We start from the raw sequence: 13,081 nt of genomic DNA on the forward strand, positions 1-13,081 counted from the left end.
GATTCCATTCAAGTCAGAAATTACACTAATGTTTCTTAAAAAAACATTAACGCTAAGATTACTTAGGCTTATTAAAGTAAAAAGCAAAAGGCAAACACTTGTCAAATTAGAAGTCAAATAACTGTAAATTCATTCAGGGCTTAATTGCATTTTAAGATGATCCTCTTAATGAACTCAAGGATCAAGAAAAGAGAAAAAAGAAGGAACCTTATCAAGTCTTTGAAATAATTACTTCAAAGTCCATAGCAAAGTTCAGAGAGCTATCATTTGTAACAAATGGGGATTTGCATATCTCTATGTGCTGCCTATATTTATTTATAACATTTACATGTAAGCAAGCTGAAGAAATTTTTTTACACAGGTGGAATCTCAGAGCAAAACTGACCGGTAAAAGCTGTTCTTATACATAGTTTAGGGACCTTACCTATGTATTTTTTATTCTTCTAGGATTGAATCATGTATAAAGACTAGTTTTCTAAAATGTATGCACTATTATGTCACCTTTCATTAATTAAACACACACAGCTACAGAATCTGACACAACTCCTCTAGACCCACCACACACAACACATTGATACATGTCCTGTCCACTTAGTGAGTTATTTTGCCTCTGTTATTTCAACCCCTCTACATCAGACCACACAGCATTAGGCTTCATACACTACCCCAGCTGAAAAACCAGTGAGAAATCCTAAGTGATCAGCTAGCACACTTTCAATCAGTCCTGACATCAACCATTTCCCAAACAGTTTTTGAAGACTCCATTGCTGCAGAAAGTCCTTAAGAGAGATATACCTTCATTAGACTAACACACTGATAAATTAGAAAAATACACTGATGATATAGCCCAATTACTTTTTTTCTTAAAGACGAAGTGCACTGTTTGAGAGATATGAGTGAGAAAACAGACCCAAGAGGCAGAACCCCCTTTGAAGATTCAAGGGAATTCCAGAGGAGATATCACCATCTGGCATTTAAAGCAGAAGGAAAGGAATCAGAAAGGTCCACCTAAATATACCAGTAAACCCTCAAATAAGTGCTGCTCTGAGTCCTCTGTCAACAGAAACACTGCATTTCTTTCCTTCTATTGTGTAAACATGGGTTTCTGTAGCAGACTTCCTGCCTTCAGCTTAAACTTCCTTGCCCTGGGCGTGAGCATGCTCAGTTTGCTTCTCCCCCCCTTCTCGGCTGTAATCTGAGCCCAAAGCTATAAGTAATCAGGGAGAGACTCAGGCAGGAAGTGATGTCTCACCAAGCTAATACTGCAGCTGCTTTCCTAAACAAACAGAGAGCTTCTAGAGCTTTTTACTCAGGTATGGTAAAACTTTCTACAGAATAAATATAGCATTCTAGCTTGCAGCTAATCTGTTGGCAATAAAATGCCTCCGTAGCTTTCCTTCTCCTTTAAAATTATCTTAAAGTCTTATGTGCATTAATTTAACCTGACATCACAGGGGTCCTATGGTGACTACATAGAATTTTCACAAGCAAAATCTACTACAACCATAAGCCCACAAAGGAATAAAATTCAGAGCCTACTGTGCTTCACAACATTGGCACTGAGCCCTTCTCCACCTCAAAACACTTCCCATTTCATTAATTACAAACCTGGGAGAGAACCCAGTTCTTCTATACTTTTGCTTCTGTTTCTATATTAATTATTGATGTTGGGAGGTGCTCAATGTAGGCCCTGCTGCAAACAAAAAGCCTTCTTACATATCAACCAAATTGAAACAAAGGCACACTCCACATGATGCTTCTGCAAATATAACAAAAGCTTCTTTTATTCAGGTGAGATCCCAGCATGATGCCTCTTACACTGAAGTTATCACAACTCACCCTGGTGGTCTAGTGGTGCAGCAGGGATGCCCGCCACGCCACTCCTCTTCTACTGCAGTAACTTAGGGTGCGCGTGGCACATATTCTTCTTATTTATAGGTGCAGGCACGCTAGCGTGACGACGCCAGTGCGCAATGGCACAAAATTCAAATGTATTTAAAGTGGCAGTTTGTATTTTTCATTGCCCGTTATAGGATATTTATCCACACATTTCCTGGTGCTCTTGTGCTGTTAAGCTTCTGTTTCCTGATACCTGTTGTGACCCCAGCCTGTTCTTTGATGATTCTGACTTCTGTATCCTGACCCCTGCCTGGTAACCGACTTTTCTATATCTGTATCCCTCCTGATTGATCTCCTGGTTTGACCCTTGCCGGTCTGACTCGGCTTGTACTCTGCCTGCCCCGACCCGGCCTGATTTGACTACGCCTTCTGTTTATTCCTTGCACTGAGATCTTCTGCCCAAAAGACTTTGCTTTACCGTCATGCCCCTTTGCTTGTCCAGAACCCTTAGCTTAGCACCTCTCTTATTAAGACCTGGAGGCTTCCAATTAGCTGAGGGCTCCTTCTGAGGTGAAAGGCGGCTGTTAGTAGCAAGAGCCGTGAACAGGGTGCTTAGCATTGGTTCTGGATTTAGGGTGCAGATCGTGACAGAAGTAAACTTCCCACTGCATTAAAACTTTGCAAATTGATGGTCTACCTCAAAAGGGCCTTATCTCTAAAATCTACAACATACCAATCTTACCTAGTGACACCTCTCAACACAGGCACAATTACATGGACAAATGGGACAGGGTTCTTCCACAACCTCTGACTACTATGGATAGGAAACATACACTATTAAGGATAATTCTTGAAACTAAAATATATAAAAAAATGTTTTGGTACTACACTCTAGATAGACCTCTCAAACTTTTCCCTGACTATCCTTCTACATGGTGGACAAATTAGGGAGCACAAGGCACTTTATCACACATCTTTTGGGACTGGCCAGTCCTGCCCAATAGATTCTTAGGCAACCTACTAGCTCTATCAGTCCTCTATTTGGCAAACTTACCAAAATTACTTAAAAGCCTTGGCTAATCAAATACCTCCCACTTTTAAATGGTACAATTTCTTTTTGAGCAGCTCACCTGACTGCTCTATATAATTAACAGCCCCCCTCAGCCATTTCCCTGAACACATCATAGACTCCTAAACAAACTCTTTCTCAGTGCTAGCAATAAATTAAAGCAAAACCTGGAAAAGGTAGAAATTAGTTATTGCTCTGTGCTCCAGAAAGGACAAAGGGCACACTAAAGTCAGGGCCCATTGGGAAAAGTCTCAGTATCCTGGCAGCCCAGTCTGACACTTTAAGCAAAATTCCTTAAACATGAATAGAAACATTTATTTGGCATAAATGGTAAATGTAAACTTTAATAAAAGTAGAGTAAATGTATTATATGTAACATAGGTGAAAAAAGTATAAGGATTTAAAAAAAAAAATCAAAAACAAAGTGAACACATGTAGCTACTACTGTCTTTATTGCAATGAGACGTATAAACTGTAATCTCATATTCAATCTTTATTTATGGTAGGAAATGTTATGTTCTAGATTTTTTAATTTTGCACATTTACTGTGTAGTCTATTCATATATTTTCCTAATGAGGGTAGTGGGGTAGAATATTCTTTCAGGCAGATAATACAATATCAAGTGACAGATGCTTATCATTTTCAATTTTTTTAAGACATATGACCAAATTTATTAAGTGGGCCATCTATGCCACTGGGTAAGATTTCTTTTAGTGGAACATAAATGCACATGCTTTATATACAGGTTTGCAAATAAACACAGCAGTGTGTGGGCTAGCTTCCATGTCTATATTTATCTGAGAATGTGAACATTTGTTTTTATACAGCCCTTGAGCTTGCAGATGGCAATAGCAGCTTATAAAAATATATGTAAAAGATCACTGCTTGCTAATAAAGGGACCTGTAGAAAGCAAGAAGAAATTAAGCAGATAGCAGAAATACTCTGAAAACAGGCAGCAGTGTTATGTACAGTTTAAATTATTCTGCAGATAAAACTTATCCTGTACTTACCTGATATGCAAAAGGAAAAAAAATATGTTGAACAGCATGTACAACCACTATTAATGGATAGATGCAATACAGTCAAAAACATGCAAGAATGAGGCTATGACAAGATGGCACTTACTATATCTTTTTATATTGTATATATTGAATGTGCAAATGTGAGGAAAATAAAGAAACCCTCATATTATTTTTGAAACTGTAACATAAATTAAAGAAGCATTTTGAAGATTAGGGTGCTTGTTTTGTTATTCTATAATATGAATCTATAAAAATATATTTGAAACTATGAAAAAGGTTATCTAAAGTGGATACTATCATAAAATAAATAATTGTTTAATATTATATATTCATAGCCATTTCTACTTACATATTTACTGGAACACAGGAGTTGGCAGTTTAATTGAGATCAGGTTGCTGAATATATCTCATAAGGTTGTTTAGTAAGGGTGTACGGTATTTGTTTTAAAGAATGAACCTTTCCCAGTGCAAGTAAGATGTCAGGGCTCTTGGGGATTCGAACCCTGGCCAGCATGGTATTCAGGAGGCGCTGTATCCTGCTGAGCCACTGGAGGCATTAGAAGCATGTTGGTTACGACTTCTCATATAGACATCTGCTACCCCTGCTATTTACTCTGTCTCGACCCTTACTCACATTAAGGCCAGGTGTCAATAATCTGGTCAAACCAGTTCAGTCTAGTAATCTTGCCTCCGTTTTCCTGTTCCAGACTTGTCCCTGAACCCTTGCTCTTGTTCTTGTATTTGCCATTTGACTTGTGTATTTAGACTCTGCCTGTTACCTGGACACCCTCTACAATTGTACTCTGCCTGCCTCTTTCCCTGACTACTATCTAATCTGCCTAAGGACTTTCTTTCACTTCCCAACCTACTTACTACTTGTTATTTTGGGTTTTGCTCTTCCTTTTGCACCTTATTTCAATATTTTCTTTTTATTTATTATTTTTCATTAAATGACTGTGCTCACAAATTATGGCTTCCACTATTAATCCATCTTGCAACATGTTTGATTTGGGTTACTCAGCACACAGGCTTTCTCATGCTAACCTCACCCCTGAGGTGGTTCCTGACATGTCAGCAGGAGAGTCATCTTCCATGATGCAGCTCCAGACAGGGAAGTGACAAGGTTGCACTTCCTGTTCTGGCCCAGGAAAGGGAGCAGCATCCCTGTCCCTGTGTTTGGCTTCATGGTCCTTTTATGGGTATGAAACCTTTGCAAACAAGTCTATTAATTGTATAATATATTGCTGTATTTTGCCTTTAAAACATAAAAAGTCAATTAGTTTATTGTATTTAAAAGGCATTGAACCCAGTTCAATAAATGTTGATGTATCTATGTTAGGACTGTAAAGAAGTGATATTAGTAAAGTTAATTTAATTTTTAAAAGTTTTGTCTATTAAATTTCAGTGCTTGCTAATAACTGGTGTTCGGTTGGGATGAGCCACGGGAAATATTCCAGTGATTTTTTCAATAGATATCCACGACCCATCTAGAAATCTTAGTAAGGTATGCTTGTAATAGGCTTTGAAGTCTGGGAGCCCTAGTCCATATCACACTTCTCAGTGTAGCTTCCTAATGTGAGAGTTCCATATAAACTATGCAGTTTTTAAAAAATGTCCTTTAGAAGGTTTTAGTGGAAAAGCTTGGAGCGAGTGAACAAATTTTTACCACAGAATTTCAGGGTCAAGATAAAGATTTACTGAAATCTCATTCCCAATTCATTTTATAGCTCATTGGGCAAATGGATGTAAGTAATATAAAAAACACAGGGACAATGTGACTTTAAATATTGGAGTCCAAGGTAAAGGGTTGGTGGTGGTCTGAACAGCTGAAGAGAAATTGAATGTTCTGCTTCCAATTAAATTGCTCTGTGCCAACAACTCCACTGTGCCAGTAAATCAAAATAATAAAGGATCTCTGCAAAACTTTTATTCCAAGTTGTGGTTACTTTTAATATTGGAGACAAGGGGAAATGCTTTCATTTCAGAAGTATTGACTGATAACAGACACATTTGGTACACAGTATATATTGTAAATTGCTGTAATTTTTGCTTGGAGGTATAGGGAGTCTTAAGGGGTCTCAGTTGCCTTTTGAGCTTTGCTATTTCTGTGTGAATGAAGATCCAAAGATTACAAATTATGGTGATAAATAGTACATATTTTGATTGGACTAGTGTTGGGTATAGTAGGAGTTTAAACTTGGTGCTTTGTCCTAGTTAATTTATTAATTAATTACCATAAGGCCAACATCAAACATACTCTATATGTGCAGAGAGATTTGATGAATCTCTAGAACATGGCAGCAAACTGGAAAATTCTTTTTAATGGTAATATACTGTAAGATTATAAATTTAGGCAACTTGGGTAACAATAACCCTTATAAACTTAAGACATAATAATAGCAGTTCTCACTGGTAGGTAATGGTACCTTAGGAAAATCGTTTGATCGATGGATTAAAATCTTTCGAATCGTTCGATTCGAAGGATTTAATCGTTCGATCAAACATTTTTTCCTTCAAAGGATTTAATCGTGCGATCGAACGGATTGCGGTAAATCCTTCGACTTCGGTATTCGAAGTCGAAGGATTTAACTTTGATGGTTGAATATTGAGGGTTAATTAACCCTCGATATTTGACCCATAGTAAATGTGCCCCTAAATGTATAGGAAGGTGTACTTTTTCCAAATAGAGTTTTAAAACAAAAATTGAAAATAAAATGTTATAACCAGGCACAATAATATTAAAATAAATAGAAAAATGTTCATTTGTTAACATTAGGGATGCACTAAATCCAGGATTCAGCTTTGGGATTCGCACAGGATTCAGTCTTTTTCAGCAGGATTTAAATTCAGCTGAATCCTTCTGCCCGGCCAAACCGAATCTGAATTCTAATTTGCATGTGCAAATTAGGGGTGGGCGACCTTTTGTCACAAAACAAGAAAGTAAAAAATATTTTCCACTTCCCACCCCTAATTTGCATATGCAAATGAGGATTTGGTTTGGTATTCGGCTGAATCTTTCGCGAACAAAATAGTGGATTAGGTGCAACCCTAATTAACATACACTAAAAGGCATTGTGTTAAGACCTCCCTTAACTAAGAAGATTTTTTTGCTGCACAACATATGCACTTGTGTTCCTGGTTATGTCTGGCAATCCTCTCAGAGCTGTTTTTTAAGTTCACCAAAAACCACTGTCATCTCCCATCTTAAAACTTAGCTTTTTGCAGCTCTTTACCTTTGGAATTCGATAGATAGATGCATTTCTCAATATTTAATATAAAATTAAAATGTTTAATACTGTACCTCTAATAACATTCCACAAGACAATCAACATATTTAATTTTTTTATGCATTAAGACAACACCACAATCATATTTCAATTGGTTCTTTATTTATATTTTATATTTTCAGTTCAAGAATTACACACTAGTCAACATTATATATTTACATGCTGCAACTGTCTGCAATAAATTCAAGAAAATATCTTTTACAATCAATAGTTTACATCCTCATACTTCATGAGGTTTGCAGTCTTTTTTGAAGACATAATCAGAATCTAGTTTCCATTAGCATTTTGAATTACCAAGCTATTGAAAATGTGCCTTATGTGCATATCATATAGGCTAGAAAAAAGTCAGTAAGGCGATGAATGCAATTTTAACAAACAAACTAAAAAAGACTACAAAGAAAACCAAAGCTTCCTGGATGTAAAACAAATCCAATTTTTAAAATTAAAACTTAAATTTTATATATTATGTTTTTTTTTCTATCTTATGTTAACATTTATATAATTTCAATGTTAGATAAGTATTTTTTCATCTGGAAAATAGATACTTTGTAAATAATTTATCAATAATTATTAATTAATAAAAGTTAATTTCCTTACCTTTAGATTTATGAAGTGTATAAGATTTTGATATTGTTTTATATATTAATTTGCTATTTTTTGTGGTAAAATGTATAGTTCTTTAGAACATGTAGGCTGTGTGTTCTGTGCCTTCTCATTTTAAAATTTTTGACAAAAATCAACTCTAATTGGCATATCGTGTCAATATATTGTCACATAGAGGAAATACAAATATTTTTCTATGCCTTGATATTTTTGCATATATTTATGTATGCCTCTTCTTTAGTAAGCTTGTTACTTTTGGCACTTTTCATTTAGCAGTTAACTTTAAAGAAAAATGGTACAATGAGTTGGCTTTTCATTTAATATCATTTCTTAGATATCCTTGCTTGAGATAGGGAAAAAATAATTCCAATCAATATTATTTCTCAGATTAGCACAATATATTTTAATTGTATATGCCTTCTTATCATTTGCTTTATTGTATAAAAAAAATTCAGAGTAAGAGAGTCTTTGCTGATATGCGAGAAAAAAATTACTGCATACATAATATAGCTATTCAAATTTTATCATGAAAAGATTAATACATATTTATTTTATTCTTCAATTGGCAAGTAACCATATTATTTATTGTGAAAGTTCAACTAGAGTAAGCAAACTGATTTTAAAATATTGTTTGCATGGATCATAGCAAACCTCTCTATGATGATGTTTAAAAAATTGTTGTGATGCATTTGCTCTTGGGAGCTGTTGCGATAAGGAACAAATAGGCAAAGTACGTATTTGCTTTTGAAATAATTATAGTATCTGGTTATATCCAGATCACCGAATGCTCTTCATCAATCCTTTTTTGGAACAAATGTATTGTTCAAATTTGACTTTTTAACACAATTTGAGTTTTTGGGCCAGAAATCATAAATTTAAATTCAAGTTTCAAAATTTATTGAATTTACAAAATCTGTAATCTAGAATATAAATAATCTGACATATTAAAGTTTGAGAATTTACATAAAGGTTAATTGGAGTTGTATTAGCAAAATTATAAGTTATTTTTCAATTCATGTTTTTGAGATTAATTTGACAGGCAATTGACAGACAATTTGACAAAAAAAAACCTTGAAAATGTAAACATTCTGATTTTTAATAAACGTTCTATTAGGGGCAGATTTATCAAGGTATCAAAGTAAAAAATAATCGAAATTCAAAGTAATTTTTTGGATACTTCAACCATCGAATAGGATACTACGACTTCGAATTTACTTTGAATTTGATTTGAAGTAAAAATAGTTCGAATATTCGACCATTTGATAATCAAAGTACTGTCTCTTTAAAAAAACAGACTTCAATACTTCGCCAAATTAAACCTGCCAAATTGCTATGTTAGCCTATGAGGACCTTCTACAAACTTTTTCCAAGTCTTTACACATCGAATTAAAATCCTTTGATCGATCGCTGAAATCCTTCGAATCGTTCGAACGATTTTAATTTGATCGATCGCCAAATTTGAAAAAACTTCGAATTTGAATATAAATTCGATGGTCGAATTTTGAAGTATTTTCAACTTTCTAACCCTTGATAAATCTGCCCTTGAGTGTTTAAAGTAAGTGCCCATTGAAAATGCTTTAGAGCAAAAGTTTGCACAAAGTTTTCAGTGTCCATCCATTTTTCTGAATATTAACACATTACGAATTGGAAGGGGGGTCTCCAAAATATCTTATAAAACCTAAAATTGTCATAATTTAATCAACTTATAAATGCTTAAATACTATTTCATGTGTGAAATCTTTGATTACATTACTCCTTATCAACACTTTTCAGAATATATGTGAGAACAGATTTAATTAATAAAAAAATCCAGCATTGCTTAAGTAAAAAAGTGTTTGAACTGAATTTCAAGCTCAAATAGTTATATACTATACTAGAGTTGTCGGGACACATCAGAATTTTAACTGAAGAAAATGGGCATACTAAGCAAAATAAATTATTGTTAGTTTTCTTTTACTTCTAATTATGCTAATACTTTAAATAATGTATATCATATTTTAATGTATGTATGTATGTAGTTATACATCATCTAATAATATTATAATTTGGTATTTCTAAAATAACCAAAAGTTAAAGGCACAACAATTAAGTTGCAAAATAATATAAATATTATCATTTATTGAGTGAAAATCTGGTTAAAGAACATGAATTTAATTACAAAAGTATATAATTAAGTATATAATTAAATATGAATAAATCAGGATTGTATAAACCATTACAACCTTTAATTAAGGTAGTTTTATGTGAGCACTGTATCTATTGTAGAGAAAACTAGAGCTTTTACAAAAGTTATCTATTACTGCTACTACTGTTACAAGCACAAAATGCATACTTGCATACTTATCTTTATTGCCTGAAATGCCAAAATATCATCTTATAATATACCATGGAAAATGTTCTATATATTAGGTAGTTGTCATCTTGGCTATCAGCACCAGTCAAGCTCCAGATTAAGACTACACCTAAAAATCTTGTAAAATAGACAGATTTATTATAGTGAAGAGATTTACAGATGCAGCCACTTTGGTTTGTCTGTTTGACACAGAATAACTAAACACAGATATCCCATTTATCTCATTTAACACAGAAAACTGTGTCACAACATCCCATCTAATTAAAGCATTCACCATTGTGAACAATGGTGCTTTGGTATGCTAATGAAAAGGTTAAATGCATTAAATGAGTTAAGATAACTTTAGATAACACAGTTTCTTCAATTAACTCTGAGTCATGACGCATTTAACTCACAAATCCAAGTGGCTTCATCTGTAAGTTTTTAATTCATTAAACAACCATTAACTTGCATTGTATTAATTGGAATTCAAATACATTTTTGGTATTAATGATTCATAGTGGTGTTAGAGCTCAGAACCTCATAAAACAGAATTATGTTTAACTGCTTCAGATATTCAAAGATATAGACATATTGACAGAATAACCTGCTAATAAATGTATTAATCAGGTATGTCTGTAATAACCATGCTAAATGTATAACTGAGAATTCTAAGATTCCTCGGTTTTTATTTTTAGCAATATGTCGCTGATTCTTTTAAGGATATATCGTAAACACATATACTTATAAATGAATTTAATTTGTTTCAATATAGATTGTTTTACATCCTTGAATGAATAAAAAAAGAAGTTTAAGCAAACATTTGCAAAATAATTCAATACATTTTTTGAAAAAGGTAGGCACGCAAAGTGATTCAAGACCCTTTCATTAAAAATAAACTCAGTATCAAGCATAAAAAAGATGTTTCCATCCCAAATTATTATATTTTAGTATTTTCTTAGATATTTTCTACCTAAAGGGGAAAAGTTGTATTCCACTACAACCTGTTGCTCTCAGATAGATTATGATCCATTTTGTTAATGCTGCATTCTACTTCACACTTACAATGGTAACATTGAACAGAGTTGATATCTCTGTAGAGCAAATGCATTCTGTAAACATACTCTAACACAATACAGTATATTCACTATGCTGTTTGTCTATACTGCTATGTGTTTTTAATTAGAGAGCTTACAAAAATATTTAAATAAATGATCAACTATGTAATAAGTTCAATTGGCCTTTTCTATAAATATTCTAAAAATGTATTCCTAATTAAAATGTCTTCAAAATCTTTCGATCTACAGGATTTTTATACAGTTTTAATATTCTTCAGAAAGTGGAGTAGCTCAAGGTTAACTCATACTGTATTAGGCCATTTAAAATTGAAATTGCATGGAACTGTATTTAAACAAACACTATTTTATGGCTTGGAACTAATTTCCCCCCCAAATCTTATGCTTCTATACACTGACATACATACACAGCATTCAATATATTTTTAGCCTTATTTAAGCTGTATAGGGTTTTCATTTGAATACTTCCATTCTGTCACCAAAAGCATTTCTGTTGCGAAAAAGAAGTTATGTAGAAAGGTGATTAAATGACTAAGCCATAGTAAAATATTTAGCTTTTGAAAATGCAAACAAAAAAAACATGAAAAATAGTTCTTAAATAAATTAAAGAGCTTTTCTTTGTATACAAATAAGCAAGAGTACTTTAACATTAAATCTAATTTAGCATCATTTTGCCTTGCTGTAAGTACAAATTAGAAGTTAAAAATGTTTAAGAAAGTTGTGATATTTACAAATGGTTAGCTTCCATGGATGCCCACATTTTATAACTTATTTACATTCAGCAATATGGTATGCATCACAATTACAGTGTGTTATGTCATACTTCCTAGAAATTATATTTTTGCTTCTCTTGGTAGTTTAAAGAATCATATGTATTGTTTATTTTACTGATTATCAGTAACGGTATAAAAAAACTAACTGGCAAGCAATAAGTCTACTAATCTATCTAAAATGGGTCTTCTACGTTTTAAAGTACACTTTTATTTTTACTATAGGTAATCTTTGAATGCCCGTTTGCAATTAAATATTTATTTTCCACTACAACAGACTAAAAATATTCCTGTTATGTAAACCATATAAAATTGGCATTGGCTTTTTCCTGTGACCATCCAACATTTGAATACATACATACTTTTAGAAATGTGCAGTAGTTCTCTGGCTAATTTTCAAGTACTGGAACATTATTAAAATGTGATATCACATTTCAGACCCCTTCTGCAAAAAAAGGATTATAAATAAATGATGATTCTTTAACGGGACCTCTAATTTTACAAATTTTGTAATTATTACTAACCCTTATCTAGAAACCCAATGTCTCGTGTATATTGTGCTTTTTTCTCCAAAATTAAATAAATGTATATCATGTAAAAATTATTCTATGCTTTAATATTCTCTTTACAGACATATACATAAATATTTCAGAATGAGAAAGGATATATCTATAGACATTGTAAAATTAGTTATCGAGTTATACCCTGCATTTGTGTTAAATAGAAACAGAACATTCATTATGAAAACAACACATGATGCATGAGATCTTAGATCAGGAAATGCATATCATCAGATTTGCTAGCAATCATTTACAGTAGGTATTTACATACTCATCTCAAAGTTTTCTTTAAAGCTATGCCAAAGTCTTTATTAAAGTCTTTACATCTACAAAATTCATCGGCAAAAGACATTGCTCTGCAATGTTTTGCACTCCCTCCTAAAACTTATGGCATTCAGTTTGGCCTACAATGTCATAACTTTCAAAAACACCTTATTTGCTGGATTGTCAAAGTCACATATAATATAATATTATAAAACATTTTAAAATTATGACACATTTTTTGTTTCACCAAAAGTTTG

The sequence above is a fragment of the Xenopus laevis genome, chromosome 3S (assembly GCF_017654675.1).
Source record: "Xenopus laevis strain J_2021 chromosome 3S, Xenopus_laevis_v10.1, whole genome shotgun sequence".
Classification (NCBI taxonomy): Eukaryota; Metazoa; Chordata; class Amphibia; order Anura; family Pipidae; genus Xenopus; species Xenopus laevis.